At 37.4% G+C, this 20,124-nt stretch overlaps 1 pseudogene; it reads left to right on the plus strand.

The window, feature by feature from the left end:
• LOC127670139 (transmembrane emp24 domain-containing protein 10-like) overlaps window positions 1-11,427 on the plus strand; it is a 124,271-nt pseudogene extending 112,844 nt beyond the window's left edge.
• Window positions 11,428-20,124: the final 8,697 nt, after the last annotated feature.

A 20,124-nucleotide genomic window follows, 5' to 3' on the forward strand; every position in this document is an offset into this window, starting at 1 on the left:
GAGCAACCTAGTTAACAGATGGAGACCTTGTCTTAAAAAGGAAAGAAATAGGAGCTGGATAAATGGCTCAGCAGCTAAAAGCGCTTGCTACTCTTGTAGAGAAATGGAATTGTTTCCCCAACACATCAGAAAGCTCACAACCACCTATAATGCTACCCGGTTCTCACTTCCAAGGACACTGCACATGTGTGCATATACACACCCAAACAAATAAAAATAAAATTATAAAAAAGGTAATTTAATTTCACCTATATAATTTTGGATCATATATCTAAATTGTATGAATTATTTGAAACTATTCATTTCAGTGTTAATTTTACTGTTAATGGATCTTAATATGAGATGACATAATTATCTGATTTACCTTGAACTTTACAAAGGATTGAAGATTCAGCTTGAACAGATTGCAAAGGTTGGCAGGAAAACATAATGTATGTGGTTTGTTTCAGTTTCAGGCAATGATGCCTAATTGAGAGCATGAATCTCATGCCAGATTAACTTCACAAATGAGAATTATCAGATACTCATCGGCGCATATCTTTTGTAAACACAATATGCAGGCATTACAATTCCTTTAATGCTCATTGTAAGAGCATCTTTATGGCAAAATATTAAGCCTGTGGCATTTGTGCTTCTCAACACTTCTTGTATTGTATAAATGTTAATATTTAAGGCATTCCAAAATAAAGAGAGTGAATCAAGTTTTCAATACTCTTAACTTTTCTCTCCATCAATATTAGCAAGTTGGTGTGAGAAAATGCTTTAATAAATATGTCTTACTTCTACTTTGTGATAGTAGAAGATGTTTCAGCCCCTCTTTAATAGATTTTCTTATTGATAAATAAAACTGTATCAACACAAACATAAAGAAAACATGGAAAACATCTGTTCTGCTCGTGTTGTATTCCCATATCAGAATCAGAGGTAGTCCTCTTCTGTAGATACTGGCTATGAAGCCCAAGCTTGCCAATGACACTTTAAAGTCAGACATGCCTATGGGCAGGGATTCAAGTTGAAAAGTGTTTAATTTTCTGACATCAAAAGCTGAAGAGATCTGAACAGTTAACATTTTAATATAAAAAGACTCAGCTTCGATTCCTCTTTTCTTTTTCATGGTACAGTGACTACATTCAATGGAAGCGGTATGAAATCAAGAGCGAGCTCTGAGTGGGAGCCAAGAATGTGATATCATTTCAATGGCAAAGATAAAAATTTCTCAAATTTTGAGAAATGAAGTGTCAACCATATTTTTGGTATCATTGTTGTTTAAAGAAACCATAAGGAGATCAATGTCTATACATAGTTTCTGTTATTCATTTTTCTTTACAAAAGTAAAGAAAACAAACTATAGGAGTAAGAGACAAGGTGCACGGGACCATGTACCTTTGGGATATATACCTATAATTATTGACATGCTGAGAGGGATTTCATTGGAACATCATTGGCCCTCAGAGCTGTGTTCTTTAATCTGTGTGTACCTTTGGCACAAATTCAGTCTTTTTGTAAAAATGAAATTATTTGCCCTCTTCCTTAAATGATGGATGTGTATTAGGTTCTCCCCCAAGGCCCATTTCCTAGCCAGCCATTTTGTCCCAGTTATTTGTCACAGGCATGACTTCTGAGTCCCTTCTTGCAGAGTGGGCCTTAAATACAGAGAGTTAATGGCTATTCCCAGAGCATCTATGTCACCAGTGTACCTTTGTAGTGGGTAATAATTAAGAATGAGTACCGCCCCACCAGGCCTCTGCACCACTCCTTCCAAGTATCGGGTAAAGCATAACTCTTAAGCTGGAATAGTTAACCCAAAACATTTATGTATATAAAACTCCCAATTACGTAATGCCAATTTACAATGGTAAAGTCTTATCCCAGTTTTCTAACCTCCCCAAAATACCAGAAATATGTCTGAAGCCATCTGGATATCCGTGCCTCCTTCTCTGCCCTGCCCACCTTGTCTACCGAGCCCTTCCTCACTCCCTCTCTGCCCCTCACTTCCATTAGCTCCTCCTCCTCTCTCCCCGCCAATCACTGGCTTCTCACTGCCTCAGTGCGAATGGATAGGCAATACCTTGCAACATACCTGTGCAAATTCCCTGCCAGACCAGGCATTACTCTATCTCACAGCTAACTAAGATAATAGGTAATTTCCTTTCTATCAGTAGTGTACATAGAACTTTCAAGGACTACAGATTCACAATGCCCGTGGCTGCATAAACAAGACATATTCACAATGGAGCCAGTCCAATTCCCAACATGGATATAGGAAGGATTCATGGAGTCCTACTCTGGGGCTGAGATCTATTGGCCATAAATGGCTACTAGGGAGAGAGTCAGTCATCTTCCAGGATGCATGTTCTCTGAGGCATACGCTCCAGTCGAGTCAGGTACACTCTTGTACATATTGGGAGCACTAAATGAATTCAGTGGATGTAAAAGTAGTGCACATGGACTTGTGATGGAAAAGTGAAAAGGGGGAAAGGAATTGCAGTAGAGAGTTGGGCCATGGGCCTTCTTTCCCATTGATGCAAGATAAGGCAATCCTCTGCTACATAAGCTGCTGGAGTGATGGGTACTCTTGATGCCCCAATGCAGGGGAATGCTAGGGTGGTGAGGCGGGAATGGGTGGATAGATGGGGGAGCTCCTTCATAGAAGCAGAGGGGAGGGGGAATGGGATAGGAAGTTTGTGGAGGGGAAACTGGGATGGAAGATAACATTTGAAATGTAAATAAATAAAATAACCAATTTTTTAAAAAAAAAGAGTTGAAGATATTTGATCAAAACATATATGGATGGATGACATTCCCAAGCAATGTAAAAAATAGAAGTGAAAACAACCAAAATGAGAAAGAATACTTACCAGAATAGTAATATATAACCTCAACATTTATTCATTTTGCAATTTGAACTTATGTAGTATTTGGTGTATAGCAATGAGATGAAGATAACTATAATTAGAATTGCACACTAAATTAGGCCTTCTGAGGCCCTGTACATTCCCAGATCCATATGAAAACCTTTCTTGGTTGTTTTTATACATGTTTAATTACAGCTGGGTTCAGTCGAGTCCACAGGAACATCACCAAAATAGGCATTTGAGGTGAAATGGTCCAGGAGTATCCATACAGGACTAGACACTCTTGGATCCCATCTCAACATGTCAATAATTATAGGCAAATATTATCTCTCTCACTCCTATAGTGAACAAATTTTCTTTTAAAGAAAAGTGAATAATAGAAACCATTTATAGACATTTCTTTTTTATGAGAAAAGAATCTATTTTTAATAAAAGGGGAAAAAGAAAATTAAAACCTGGATCCTACATCTGTTTGGTGCCTACATGCATATATTTTCTCTTTCTTCTTTCAGCATCTGTTAATCCTTATTTTGGACATTCTTTTTTTTTATTATTGGATATTTTCTTTATTTACATTTCAAATGTATACTCTTTCCTGGTTTCCCCTCTGAAAACACCCTATTCCATCCCCACTGCCCCTGCTCACCAACCTACCCACTCCTGCTTCCCTGTCCTGGTATTCCCCTATACTGGGACATCAAGCCTTTGCCTACCTTTGATGCCCAACAAGGCCATTCTCTGCTACATATGGAGCTGGAGCCAGGGGTCCCTCCATGTGTACTCTTTGTTTGGTAGTTCAAGAAGAAAGAAGAACAAAGCATGGATAATTTGGTCCTTCTTAGAAGGGGGAACAAAATACACATGGGAGGAGTTACAGAGACAAAGTGTGGAGCAGAGACTGAAGGAAAGACTATCTAGAGACTGCTTCACCTGGGGTTCCATCCCATATACAGTCTACAAGCCAGGACACTATTGTGGATGCCAACAAGTGCTTGTTAACAGGAGCCTGATACAGAGGTGGGTGCTCTCAGCCAACCATTGGATTGAGCACAAGGTCCCCAATGGAGGAGCTAGAGAAAGGACCCCAGGAGCTGAAGGAACTTGCAGCCCAATAGGAGAAACAACAATATGAGCTAACCAGTACTCCCAGAGCTCCCAGGGACTAAACTAGATTATTTTTTTCTTCATGGTTTCTATAAATATTAAGGAAATAAGGATGCCCATACCTCATCTTTATGAAATTACGTTCTTCTACATTACACAAACTTCACAATTTCATCAAAGAATCCTAGACATATGTTATTATAGCACATGAGTATTAGAGGAAATATCAAAACATTTGTCTGAATATACCTAGAAATACACGGAACACATCAGAATCCATAGGAACAATAATCAAATAATCTACGTGTGAATGTGTTTCATATATGTTTTTAGGACAAGATCAATAGAACATACATGAACCTTGGGAGGAAAGTTTTCTGATAGTCAATACAAAATTTACATACAATGTATATGAATATATGTACATACTTTATATTATATATAATAGTCTCTAAAGCAATATTATTTTTAAAATATTTGTGTGTGTGTGTGTGTGTGTGTGTGTGTGTGTGTGTGTGTGTGTGTATGTGTTGAATGTATGCATATGCACCACATGCATGCCTGAGCCCATGGACATCAGAAGTCATTGGATCCTATGGAATTAGAGTTACAGTTATGAGTTGTCATATAGATGTTAGGAAACAAAGTCAGGTTCTCTGCATAAACAGGAATTGTTCTTAAGGACTGAACTATCTTTTCTGCCCAATATAAAACAAGCTTAAAAGTAGTTTCCTCTGATCTTTGTGATTTTTTTCTTTCATTTGTTGCTGCTATTAACTATTTAAAGTAGTTTTTTATTTGTTTTTCCTGATTTTCCTTACATGTCTGAAAGAAGTACCAGGAATCACTGGGTTCTGATTCATATTACCATTTTTTTTCTGATGGGCTCATTTTCTAAGCTATTCTTTTTTAATGATGTTTCCATCCTATGGGAGTCATTGTGGGATGGTTCGGAGGAGGCAAGTGACACAGCTTGCTCTACCAGTACGGCAGGTGTAGCAGATGTTGAGTTTTCTTTAGTTATTACTTATTTTTAATTTATAACTCATCTCTCAGACACCTCTTCTCTCCTCACCAGCTGTGTGCACGTGCTGTGGGGTCTCAGTGAGGCATGGATCAGTGTGGTCAGTCTACCCTCTGATCTCATCACTCCTCCTCAGACATGTAACCAGGGTGGCTGGAAACTAATTTAAAGCCCTGTGCCCAAACGTTCGAGGGATTTGAAAGCAATAGGATGAAAGCACAAGAGAGAGACATCTCTCCCTATGTGCGTTTCTATAGTAACAGTGAGTTCCACCTTCCTAAGTTATCGCTTGCTCCAAGCTTATTCTTACAATTGTGGTTTTCTTCCTTTCTTTAAAAATGAATCCTTTCTTTATAAGAACATATTTCTTATTATTAATTCTTATTAGAGAATTGTCTATGAGATTTTTCTATGTGAGAAGTCATATATAGCCTAAGTATATCACAAGGTAAATTTCACCAGACAAATAGCAATTATACCAATACCATTCCTCCCCCAAAAAATAATTGTTCCAATGAGAGTCTTAGTATTAAAAAAAAATCACACTGATATTTGGGATTAATTATAAGGAGATGTCAGAGGTGGGCAGTGGTATCACAGGCCTATTACCCTAGCACTTGTGGAGAAACACTATCTCAAAAAGCCAACAAACATAACTAACTAACTAACTAACTAACTAACTAACTAACTAACTATGGATTTCAAAAGGTAGACTTTTGTTCCTCTTTTTTTTTTTTTTTTCCGAGACAGGGTTTCTCTGTGTAGCCCTGGCTGTCTTGGAACTCACTCTGTAGACCAGGCTGGCCTCGAACTCAGAAATCCGCCTGCCTCTGCCTCCCAAGTGCTGGGATTAAAGGCGTGCGCCACCACCGCCTGGCCCTCAAAATTACTTTAATGCCATTCTGGATGATCCATATCACAGCCCATTAAACCAATAATATGTTTAATATGTTTACTGAAGTCCAATGGCCATCCCTATTTTTTTAATTAAATATATTCTTTATTTACATTTCAAATGTCCCCTTTCCTGGTTGCCCCCCCCGAAAGTTTCATAACCTATTTCCCCTCCCCCTGTTCCCCAATCAACCTTCTACTGCTTCCCTGTCCTGGTATTCCCCTATGCTTTGGCATCGAGCCTTTCCCAGACCAGGGTCCTCTTCTCCCTTTGATGTCAACAAGGCCAAGCTTCTGGGCTAATATCCACTATCAGTGAGTACGTAGCATGTATATTCTTTTGTGATTGGGTTACCTCACTCAGAATGATATTTTCCCGTTCCACCCATTTGCCTAAGAATTTCATGAATTCGTTGTTTTTAATAGCTGAGTAGTATTCCATTGTGTAAATATACCACATTTTCTGTATCCATTCCTTTGCTAATGGACATCTAGAAAGAGTGGTATGCATAGTTTTGATTATACATTTATACATTTATTTAATTTGTAGTGCAAAACCTCAAAGTAGCCTGCCAGTGCACTATTTCATATAGGAAAGAAGAATCTCATATATATATTGAAATCTCATCCACATATGTATATATACATATGTATATATATACACATACATATGTATATTTAGAGAGATGAGATTTTATATATACACATGTATTATATATACATGTATATATGCATATATATGGATGATATATATATATGTATATATACACACACAGGTGTACACACACAGATATGTGTAGGTATATGTATATGTGTATGTGTATGTGTATGTGTATGTGTATGTATATATGTATATATGTATATATGTATATATGTATGAGATTTCAACAGAGTTTCCAGTATTTTCTCCTGGAATGAAAAAAGTGTCCGAAGAAAAGTAAAATGTGGATATTATAGAGTATCCTGTTCAGTATGGCAGTAGGTACCATAGTGAACAGTGAAAACCAAGAGGATTACAGAATAATTTCAAATCCTGGAGGAAAATCATTTATGCAGACCTCTAATACCACATTAGTTAGGGTTTTCTTGACTTGGGAGAAAGAAAAGAAAACATCTTGGAAGAATTAGCACTATCTAAGATTTGACCTAATTTACTTTTAGTCAAGATGCCACAAGAACCCTGAGATGGAGATGCTCACATACTGCTAAAAGCCTGCGCATGTTTGTGAAATGAATGTTGCAATACTTTGTAAAAAATCTGATGAGCTGAGTGCATTTGCTCTTTATGCATATATTATCTCTCCCCACCAGCGTTGGCTTCTCACACAAGTGACAGTGTAATCTATGGAAAGGAAATGGCTATTGTCATAAATAAGGCATCTACTTCTCTGCCTAGCATATAATTAGACTTCAATAGATAGTGACACTTTTCCCTTGGGAACAAATCACTATTGGAAATAATTGAATTAGTCTGAGGATCGCAGAGTAATGGTATGGGAGCTATATAGCTCTTAAAAATATCTCAGTGATGTTTCTTCTCTTGAACATTTTCTTGTATATTCAATCTGTTAGTTTTCGTGAATCTTCAGTTATTGTCTTGTGGTGACTTATGAATAAAGGTTTATAAAAGCTTGTTGTTCCTCCCACTGCAGTCAGGACAGAAGTGAAGGGGATAGCTAAAGCAGCTTTACCTTTTGTCTTCAGTTGCTTTAGCTGAGAAATTACACTTGAGTTATAGACTGGTCAGAATGATTGGTCATATGACCTTGCCTAGAGTCATAGAGGTAAGAAAATAAAAGGCAGCAGAGAAATATTTAGTAAGAATTAATATCTTAGTAAAAAAGTCTAAGATGGGCTGGAATGATGGCTCAGTGGTTGGAAGAGTTTACTGCATTTCTAAAGGACATGGATTCATTTCCCAAGAACCAGATGATGGCTCACAACCATGTGTAACTCCAATCCTAAGGGTTCTGATGTCTTCTTGTGGTCTCCTTGGGCTTGTGCACATATATGCACATAAGCAAAACAACATGCAGACATAACACCATAATGTATTGTCTAATAAACTATCTAAGACCATTTTATGGAATTGGGAAAGGTTACTAAAACTTAACAAAGAAATTCTTGTAGCATTTGAATCTAATTTAGAACCTTGAGTCAGCATGTATTAGAGCATTAGCCTGTTGAAGGAACAGGGCTCCATACCAAGCACTACAAACAAACAAACAAACAAACAAATAAAAAATACAAAAGAGCCTGAAAACGTCTCCTGACATATAACGAAGATGAAAATGTCAAATTAGTACATTTTATCTTGAATGTCAAAAAGATAACACCCCAATAAATAAGAGAAGAGAATTTTGTTTTCATTTACTATTACTGGAAGATTTTATGCTAAATAAAATAATAATGCTTTCTGTTTCATTTCATGTAACTCGCACTTTCAGGCACATTTGATATCCAGTTGCAAAGATAAAAAAAAAAAAACAAAAAACAGAGCACTTAAGAGAAAATATAAGAGTCTTGCTGGGTAAACTTAGAATAAACAATTTTTTCTTAAAGAGTACAGCAGCATTTCCAGTTATCTAAGAAGTATTAGAGGTAAGGGAATAAAAGGCAAAATATAATTTTATGGATATAATTCATGGAGTGAGAAGGAAAATTACAGTCTATTAGCCAATACATTGTGGTAAACACTTCTACAATGGAACCATATGTACACTGTTTTAAAAAGACAAAGGGAGACCACCCAATCAGGAAACAGAGAGCCTGGCAGGTTTCATTTATGAAGGAAGATTATTAAGTGACTAAAGCCCTATTTATTACTGATTAAATAGATACAGATCTACAATCACAATGTAACACTATCACATACCCAACGATGTCTCAAATGAAAAGGACATGCCTGACAGCCTCAATACAGAGGAATCAATAGAACATTCTTGCTCGATGGTTGGAAATGTAAACTGATTAAGTTCATACCTTTTAAAATGGAACACATCTAGAAATGCTGAATTAAGATTCTCTTTTTTTTGTAGGATAAACATGTCCATGTATTTATGAAAGATATTTATATTAATATTTAGTTAAATACTGCTCATAAAAGGAAGAAACCGAAGTAGACCAAATGCTCATCACATACAGGATAGAGCAAGAAGCAGCCATGTTTTGAGAAAGAATGGATAGTATTTATAGGTTCTGTCGGCCAGGTGATGTCTGCCACAAATACTCAGTTCTGACTTTGTAGTGTGAAAGTAAACCTACAAAATCTGTATCTAAGTTTGCCTAACTGTATTTCAATACATTTTGATTGAAAAAGCAGTTGGATTCGGTCTTCTTGTGGCATAGATAATTAAATAATGCATATTTAGAAGGTGTATATTTGAAACCAAAGGTCACAGATAGACTACAACTACATGACCAACATGGGTGAATTTCCTGTATTTTTTAAAAAAGAAAACAGACATATTCATGTGTGTGTTCACAGAATATTCAAATTGTGTGATCCCGTGCATTAAGCGGCCATCTGTGGTACTGTAAATGAGAGCAATACTTCTCCTGGTGAGTGAGTGTGTGTGTGTGTGTGTGTGTGTGTGTGTGTGTGTGTGTGTGTGTGTGTAAAACCACTCAACTGATTCTAGGGCCTACAGCTGGTATTTGATAACCACTTGGTGTGTGATTTCTGTGGCTAAAATAGCTACAGCCTATGTAGGAAATCTGAACAGAGTTCAGACTGAGTGAGTGTTCTGAATAGCTAATGCTGTTCTCTTTCAACCTGGCTTTAGACTAGAAATATATTTTACCTTGTGAAAATTCATCAAGCGATTCGTGAAGTATTTCTGATCAGTACATATGGCTCTGTTCCATGGGGAAGGACCATCTTAAGAAAATGAATGGTTCATACTCTTTAATCGAGTAGCAGCGGGCAGTCAGGTTTCTCATATGCTAATTTAAATTTATTTCATTATGGTAGAAAAATGAAAGAAGATTAAATTACCTTTAAAATGAAACCATAAAACTAAACTCTGTCAAAAGTTTTCAAGCTATATTCAATCATAAGCAAATGTAGAAAATCAGTCTGTCAGTTTCTGAAGAAAACTGAGTATGACACTTCCGGAGGATCCTGCTATACCACTCCAGGGCACATACTCAGAGGATTCCCCGGCATGCAATAAGGACACATGCTCCACTATGTTCATAGCAGCCTTATTTATAATAGCCAGAAGCTGGAAAGAACCCAGATGTCCCTCAGAGGAGGAATGGATACAGAAAATGTGGTATATTTATACAATGGAATACTACTCAGCAATTAAAAACAATGAATTCATGAAATTTTTAGGCAAATGGTTGGAACTGGAAAATATCATCCTAAGTGAGGTAACCCAATCACAAAAGAACACACATGGAATGCAGTCACTGATAAGTGGATATTTATTAGCCCAGAAGCTCTGACTACTGAAGACACAATTAACATATCAAATGATACCCAAGAAGAAGGAAGGAGAGGTCCCTGGTCCTGGAAAGGCTTGATGCAGCAATGCAGGGGATTACCAGGACAGAGAAATGGAAGGGGGATAATTGGGGAATGGGCAGAGGGAAGAGGGCTCGTGGGACTTACGGGGAATGAGGGGGGACCGGGAAAGAGGAAAGCATTTGGAATTTAAACAAAGAATATAGGAAAAAAAACCTCTGCATTTCACACACACACAAAGGAAAAAAATAGATTTGAAGACATATTATGCTAATATTAAATTAATGAACAAAGGTCTGTATTCTAATTAAACTAATAACTAATGGGAACTTTGAGGCTATGGCACTTATTAAATTAAAATATAAAACATTAGAGGCACCAGGTAGTAAGCTAGGCTCCAGTGCCACAGAGCCTAGTTCACTGCCTAGCTTGTCTGGCCCACATTCCTTGCTTGGCCAACCCACTGGCATGGCTCTTTGCATTACTGCTTGGCGCTGTCTCAGTTCTCACCATCTTTGCCCATCTGGTGGTGAGCTCTTGCGAGTATCTCCATGAGGGGGATCTTGAAGGACCTTCTAATGAGGGGCACGTGTGAGATCACTGAAGAGTCTGGGGATGTCAGCGACCTGCACACCTAATTCAAATGACAGACTCTGTTAGCCATCTTCTGTACACCAATGAGGACACAACTAAGTGGAATTTTACCTTTACCATGGAAGATTATGACAAGTTTGAAGTGTGTTTTGGGAGGAAGAAAAATGGGCAGATACCCGACCAACTCGTGATTCTACACAAGAAGCATGGATTGGGGGCAAGACTTAGGACGAGATTGCAAAAGCTAAGAAACTCAAACCATTGGAGTAGGTACTCTGATGCCTATGGACCTTTGAAAAGCAATTGTTAGTGGTTTGGCATATGTGAAGAAGCAGGTAGTGGAGATGCGCGATACCAATGATTCCATGAGCACCAGAGTCCTGTACCTCAGAGTCTTTGCAATGATCTGTCTCATTGAACTAGCCACATGGCAGGTCTTCTACCTGCATCCCTTCTTCAAGTCCAAGAATTTGATAGAGGAATGAGGCTCGGTCTTCCCTTTCCTTGTATCTCAGTCAGCAGAACTTCCCTGGGATTAACCTGGCCTAACCCAAGCCTATTCTGAAAATGGCGCCAAAGGACACTGTCAAAAGGACAAAACAGCAACCAACAGATTGGGAAAGGATCTTCACCAACCCTAAATCCGACAGAGGGCTAATATCTAATATATACAAAGAACTCAAGAAAGTAGAACCCAGAGAACCAAATAATCCTATTAAAAAGTGGGGTAGGAAGCTAAACAAAGAATTTTCACATGAAGAACTTTGGATGGCCGAGAAGCACCTTAAGAAATGTTCATCATTAGTCATTAGGGAAATGCAAATCAAAACAGCCCTGAGATTTCACCTCACACCAGTCAGAATGGCTAAGGTTAAAAACTCAGGAGACAGCAGGTGTTGGTGAGGATGTGGAGAAAGAGGAACACTCCTCCACTGCTGGTGGGATTGCAAGATGGTTCAACCACTTTGGAAATCAGTCTGGCGGTTCCTCAGAAATCTAGGCATGACTCTTCTGGAGGATTCTGCTATACCACTCCTGGGCATATACCCAGAGAATTTCCCAGCATGTGGTAAGGATACATGCTCCACTATGTTCATAGCAGCCCTGTTTGTAATAGCAAGAGGCTGGAAAGAACAGGTGTCCCTCAATGAAGGAATGGATACAAAAAATGTGGTATATTTACACAATGGAGTACTATTCAGCCATCAGAAACAATGAATTCATGAAATTCTTAGACAAACAGATGGAGCTGGAGAACATCATACTAAGTGAGGCAACCCAGACTCAAAAGATCACTCATGGTATGCACTTACTGATAAGTGGATATTAGCCTAGAAACATGGAATACACAAGACATAATCCACATATCAAATGATGTACAAGAAGAAGGAAGAGTGGCCCCTGGTTCTGGAAAGGTTCAGTGCAGCGGTATAGGGGAATACCAGAACAGGGAAGTGGGAAGGGGTGGATGGGGGAATAGGGGGAGGGAAGAGGGCTTATGGGACTTTCGGGAAGTGGGGAGCCAGAAAAGGGGAAATCATTTGAAATGTTAATAAAAAATATATCTAAAAAAAAAAAAAAAAAGAAAACATGAAGAAAAAGAAAAAAAGAAAGAAAATGGCGCCATCAAAACGCCGTGGGGTTTTCCTGACAGAACTGTTTGCCTTTGGTATGGTAGAACACAGCGTATCATCTCCACCTAACAAGTCAGCCAGGGCTGTAGGATTTGGGTTTGCTTGGCAACAGGATTATTTAGGTCACTTATGGGGTTAAAAGACAAAAACAACACAAAAGCAAATAAAACAGTCTTTACCTAGATAATGCCGAAGCCAGCATTCATTCTGGGATTCCTTGCCTGATCCATTTGAACTGCTTGCTCTCTTTCTCACACTTGCTTAGACCTTTCGTCTTTCACTATACTTCTCTCAAGATTGCTATGATCATGGTGAGCTGCGGATGATATCCTTCGTGATTTTATGTCTCTTAAAATGGTCATGGATGGGAACCAGAAAAAGGGGAGCATTGTACTGTAGAGAATCTTTTAAAAGAAAATCACATTTTAGAACAATTAAAACGCCTGTGCTCAATGAAATATGAGATACTGAGGGTTTTTTCCTATTCTTTAATAACTTCATGAAGAAAATGTTATAAATGGAACAATTTAGAGCCCCAGAAAATATGTGGAATAAGGAGAATTTGCTCCTCACGTCAAGCTCACTAAAAATAATCTATTTAGAAATAATGCTTGGTGGTGAGGCTGAGTGGGGCGAGTTGCTTGCCAGGCAGTCACAGAAAGCTGTGAGGAGAGAGCTGGCTTTCAAACTGCTCTTCTCTCACCTCAGTATGGTTGCTGTGGTAATTTTATTATGTCCCTGTGCCACAAACCCTTCATCATGCACACGCACAATTAAAATCTCAAGGAATATATCAAAGATCCAGCATTATGTATACATATCTTACAGATTAGTTTTTTCTTAATATTTGTTCAGTATGTATGGGTGTTTTCCCTGCATGCCTCCATGGGCACCAGGCACGCATGCTGTGCACACACATACATGAAGTCAAGAACCCTCTGGGAACATATACAATGTTTAAAGAAAAACAAATAGTCTTGAAATGAAATTACTTTCCACTGAGGCCATTTTTTGGTCCCTTTCTGTTTTGAAGAAGGTCTTCCAGTAGCCTGTGATTGTAATGCATCTTCTTTATCATTTAAAGACAGAGCTGAAGCAGGAGACGCAGCTGTGTTTTCAGAGGGGTACTTCCCATCTGAAAGCACAGGCCTGCATTTAGTCCCTGTTAACAGTCATGGTCTTCAATTCTAGCACTCAGGGTGTAGAGGGATAAAAGTTTGCAGTTCCTCATGGGTACCCTTTCAATTCAGTGACTTTAAGAGGCCATCGTAGGATACATAAAACCTTATCTCAATAAAACAACAAACCAGTAGAACCTATTTCCTTTTGTATTCTTTTATTATTTTTAATTACACTTAGCATTTAAATACTTTTCATCTGAGGTTATATTGTATAGGAAGCTATACAATACTAAATATTTAACTGGCACATATGCTCAGGAATAGGGATGGGAGTTACCTTTGGATTTAACATAGTAGTTAAACTCGATTAAACATTAAACAAGTGGCTTAATGACAGTGACACTAAAGCCATCCTAATTGTTGCTGAAATATAACTTCAAATACAGAATTCTTTTTCTTACGAATCTCAAACTATGATTTAATCGGTCATAAAAAATAATGTTAAGAAAAGCCTCAGGATGGTAGTATTTTTTCCCCTGAATTACATAAACTTTCTGAGCTATTACCATGATAACTAACATTAGGTGGCAGTGTTTTCTTTTGGAATAACCCCAAAGGCAAAGCTCAGAATGAAAGAACTGTATTTGCGTGTTCTCAGTCCATGATAGAACCTACAGAGTTTGTAGGGAGGTATTTTAATGATATACCTTTCAGATGCCTTCGAAGTGTGGTGGGCATTAAAATTTAGATGCTCTGTGGGTACTTTATTGAAGAGGTACTTGCAGGTTATCAATTAAACATTCGATGACTGAACTTCAAAATTCACTTCTGCATACTCATCATGGTACTGCACAGTTTAGAAGGATTTAGTTTGTAATTGGTAAACATTCTCTCGGAAAAGGGAAAAGTTGTTTTAAGAAGAGAAGAAATTTATCTATATTATAAGGGCATAATCATATGCACATATGACATCATTCATATGTGGTTCGTTCACATATGATACATTTGGTTTCACAAAGTCTTCATTGAGTTGATGGGTTGTATAGGATATATTTACAATGCTGACGAGCATATTTTCTGACATATTAGGAATTAATGGGTAGCAAATGATATTATTAACCAGCAACCACAGACTAAAAAACTTAGCTGTTTTTTCTACTATTGTATTGATTAGGTTTTATTAGATTTTTTATTTACATTTCAAATGTTACCCCATTTCATTTCCCCTTCAAAAGCCCCCTATCCCATCTCCCCTCCCCCTGCTCACTAACCCACCCATTCCCACCTCCCTGACCTGGCATTCCTCTACACTGGAACAACAAGCCTTCACAGGACCAAGGGACTCTCTTTTCAGTGATGTCCGACAAGGCCATCCTCTGTTACATATGTGGCTGGAGCCATGGGTCCCTCCATGTGCATTCTTTGGTTAGTAGTTTAGGCCCTGGGAGCTCTGGGGGTACTGATTGGTTCATATTTTTGCAAACCCTTCAGCTTCTTGGGATCTTTCTCTAGCTCCTCCATTGGGGACCCTGTGCTCAGTCCAGTAGTTGGCTGAGAGCGTCCCCCTTCTGTGTTTGTCAGATACTGGCAAAGCCTCTCAGGAGACATCTGTATCAGGCTTCTGTCAGCAAGCACTTGTTGGCATCCCTAATAGTGTCTGGGTTTGGTAACTGTCTATGGGATGGATCTGCAGGTGGGGCAGTGTCTGGATGGCCTTTCCTTCAGTCTCTAATCCACACTTTGTCTTTGTATCTCCTCCCATGGGTATTTTCTTCCCCCTTCTTAAAAGGACCAAAGTATCCACACTTTGGACTTTCTTCTTGAGTGTCATGTGGTCTGTACTCATGCGTATCATGGGTATTCCTAGCTTCTGGGCTAATATCCACTTATCGGTGAGTGTATACCATGTGTGTTCTCTTGTGATTGGGTTACCTCACTCAGGATGTTATTTTCTAGCGCCATCTATTTGCCTAAGAATTTCATGAATTATTGGATATTTTTAATTTTTTTATTTTTTTTATATTCTTTGTTTAAATTCCAAATGATTTCCCCTTTCCCAGTTCCCCCCTCCCCATAAGTCCCATAAGCCCTCTTCCCTCCACCCATTCCCCAGTCAACCCACTCTCTGTCCTGGTAATCCCTTACAATGCTGCATCAAGCCTTTCCAGGACCAGGGCGCTCTCCTTCCTTCTTCTTGGGAATAATTTGATATGTGAGTTGTGTCTTGGGTATTCAGAGCTTCTGATCTAATATCCAATATCAGTGACTGCATTCCATGTGTATTCTTTTGTGACTGGGTTACCTCAATTAGGATGATATTTTCCAGTTCCAACCATTTGCCTAAGAATTTCATGAATTCATTGTTTTTAATTGCTGAGTAGTATTCCATTGTGTAAATATACCACATTTTCTGTATCCATTCCTCCATTGAGGGACATCTGGGTTCTTTCCAGCTTCTGGCTATTATAAATAAGGCTGCTATGAACATAGTGGACCATGTGTCCTTATTGCATGCCAGGAAATCCTCTGGGTATATGCCCAGGAGTGGTATAGCAGGGTCCTCCAGAAGTGTCATGCCCAGTTTTCTGAGGAACCGCCAGACTGATTTCCAGAGTGGTTGTACCATCTTGTAATCCCAACAGCAGTGGAGGAGTATTCCTCTTTCTCCACATCCTCGCCAACACCTGCTGTCTCCTGAGTTTTTAACCTTAGCCATTCTGACTGGTGTGAGGGGAAATATCAGGGTTGTTTTGATTTGTATTTCCCTGATGACTTCATTGTTTTTAATAGCTGAGTAGTATTCCATTGTGTATGTATACCACATTTTCTGTATCCATTCCGTTGTTGAGGGATATCTGGGTTCTTTCTAGCTTCTGGCTATTATTGCATTGGTTACTATTCCTTCCTTTTATAATAATTATTTTATTTTTTAAAAATTTTTGTTTGAACATTTTATATATACATATTGTATTTACTGCCCTATAGCCTCCCTTCAAATCCCTTCCTGTCCCCCCCCATCCCCCCTGAACCATGTCCTCTTCTTAAAACTCACTGAATCCACTTAATGCTGCCTGTATGTGCATGTTTGTAAATGGTCTACTGTACCATGGATAATCTCTCAATGGCTTCATTACTGAAGAAAAGTAATGAAAACACAGTATGATCATACAGTATGACAAAATTGGTGTCATCCCAGGAATAGAGAGTTTTCAGAATACAAAACTCAGTAAATATAATGGAACATATAAACAGGATAGACTTTTTCACTGCAGGTAGACTCACAAACCACTCCATCCAGTAAATCCAAGTGAAGCTCTCAGAACTAAAAATACAATGACAATATGAGCCATCTGTAGCATTTCTGAGGTTATTTCAAGAGACTCAAAGTCTTGGTAAATCTATACTTATTTCGGCAGTGTTCACAATTTTTTTTTCAGCATGACCCAGTCAATTCTAAGAGTGAAGGCAGGTTTATTTTCTCCCAATCTGCTTTTATATTATTTTAACTACATGCAAATATTAAGGGCAAGTTGTACAATGAGGAACAAGCAAGACAATAAACACAAATAGTCCAGGAACAAGCAAGGCAATAAACAAAGTCCCATGATCACTGTTTCTAAGGGCTTGTCAAGATGACCAAGATATCTGAGCCTACTTCCCTGTCCTAGCCCAAAGTCATATTCATGCCTGAAACTACTTCTTTGTTCTAGTCTAAAATTGGATTCCTGTCTGAACTTACTTCTTTGTCAAGCCTTAATGTCAGATTCTTGCCTGAGTTTACTTCTTAGAGAGATGGAAATAGCCTATTTGTTATCAACTGATGAATGTGTGAAGAAAATGCAGTTTCTGTACACAATAAATTTTAATCAGGTCTTAAAGTATGATCACAATAATAACTTGAAATTATGAATACTCAATAAATACAGAAGGTTGTGTTTGTATATTTATGCTTATATATACACATATATGTAAATAATAATAATAATAGAAAAGAAACTCAAATTGACAGAGGTTAATACAGAAATGTGGAAGTATCTGGAGGAATGAAAAGGAAGGGGAAAATGTAATTATATATATTTTGATTTACTTTACTATTTTGTATGTATGTGTTTTAGATCTCTTTTTTATTTTTTATTTTTTTATTTTCTATATTCTTTGTTTACATTCCAAATGTCGATCTCTTTCAATCTTGGTTTGTGTGAGTAGTTGCATGGCTGTGGGTGTGAGTATGTGCAATGCATTTGTCTGGTACACATGGAGACAATAGAATAGCATAAGATGTCTAGAAACTAAAGTTACAGACTGTTTAGGGCCACTATATAGGTGCTGGGAATTAGACTTTGATCCTTCGGAAGAGCAGCCAGTGCTCTTAACTACTGAGCCATCTCTCTAGCTCTAAATTATATTTTAATTAATGAATAATTTTAATTAAAAAGAAAAATGGGATCATTTTGCAGGTAAATGAATGGAACTGGAAATGTATTATGTTAAACAAAATAAGTCACAGTCAGAAAAGCAAATGCATTATTTTCTCTTATAATTTAACACTGTGGGTGAGAGAAAAATCTATATATTTACATTGATATTAGATTATATAGAGAGAATATATATTCTAATATAGAATATTCTATTATTCTATAGAATATAATAATGCATTTGTATTCAGTATCAGTATGCAGTATCAGTATGCAAACTAGCAATGAGGAAAACTACTGTGTATAAAATAGTGTCCAAACTGGGTGCTATGGAAATAGATTAGTGAATAAATTGCTTGCTGTTCAAACATGGAGACCACAATTCCGATTCCCAGCATGTAGGTAAACACACTTGTAATCTGTAGCTAGAGAGGCAAGGGCAGGCAGATGAATCCTTGGAGCTCATTGGCTATTCTGCTTGGCCTAATTAGTGACCTCCAGGATCAGCGAGAAACCCCATGTTCAGAAAAAATACCTGACTTTAACCTCTAGCTTCTGTTTTCAGGTGTTTACACATATGCACCCATGTCACTTACAATACATTTGTGCATAAAAAAGAATCTAAAAAATAAAATAAAACTATGTAGGAATAAATTTAGGGGAAAGAAAACAAACCACACATATTCTGAATACTATACACCATCAAGGGAGAGGGAATTTCTAGAGAATTAAAAAATTGGAAATGTAAACCAGTTCCATTGATCAGAGGGATGGACATTATGAAAAGGCACACTCCAAGAACTGATGCCCAGATCCAAGGAGAAGCTCATCAATGTCTTAAATAGTGTGCTTACAGAAATTGCCATCTGATATTAAAATTCTTATGGAATGTAAGGTGCTCAGGACAGCCAAAATCATTTTTTAAGAGGCTGGGAAAGAACAAAGAAAAGTTCCTGATATCAGAGCTTGTTCCAAAGCCATAGAGATGAAGAGGATAGGTTCAGGAAAGGATAAACAGACACATCACTATAAAGAGACATTAGTATGCAGAGATAAAAATTATATATTAATTAAATTAACTTTTTTCTTTTATTTAACTAGCATGCAAAGAATGGAATTCTTCATATTAGTTTCATGCATACATTAATTTTTAGATGTCTCTCAGCCTCCTTCCTACATCTCTCCTGCCACCACCCTCTTCCTGCTCACTGTAGCCCACTGCTACAATCATGGTATGTGTGGTCAATTGTTCTTTGCACTGTTCCTCCCATGTTGAGATCTTTTCATCTTTTCTTGACCTACTTTCTAATTTCACGATGCTCCCTTTCTCTCTAAAGATAGATATAGAGTCTATATTAGAGTAAATATAGTCTTTATTAGAATATATTCTATATACATATTATATATGTTCTGTGTATAATATATCTAGAATATATACTCAATATATATTCTAATAGAGAACATATATTCTAATGTATATAACATATTAACATTATCAATATTATTTACCTTGATTGTTAATATTAATATATGATAATTATATAATATGTCATATATTTATATGATTATGATCATTTTAATCAATAATATTAGCAATAATATATTGTATATTGTATATGTGTATATATAAAAACACATATTACAAGTGTGTTTACATAGGTACTGGGAATCTGAACTGAGGTCTCCATGCTTTCAGAGTAAGCAATTTACTCACTAATCTATCTCCCTAGCAACCCAGTTTTGATGCTATTTTAACCACAATTTTTTTATTCACTGCCTTTTCTGTTTATTGATACTGAATACAAATGCAATTGATATTTGTACAATGAACATGATGCAACTAGATACAGCAGTTCAACCACTGTTGGTTTCCTCTGATAATACATACACACAATTATGCTATTCATACAACATCTTGATTATTCTATTCTTGGAATTCATTTTAATTTATTGTCTTTATTAATTCCCTTGACTAATAATTTGGGGATAATATATAATGACCCTGGTGAGTA

Source organism: Apodemus sylvaticus, chromosome 19 (assembly GCF_947179515.1).
Source record: "Apodemus sylvaticus chromosome 19, mApoSyl1.1, whole genome shotgun sequence".
NCBI classification, from domain to species: Eukaryota; Metazoa; Chordata; class Mammalia; order Rodentia; family Muridae; genus Apodemus; species Apodemus sylvaticus.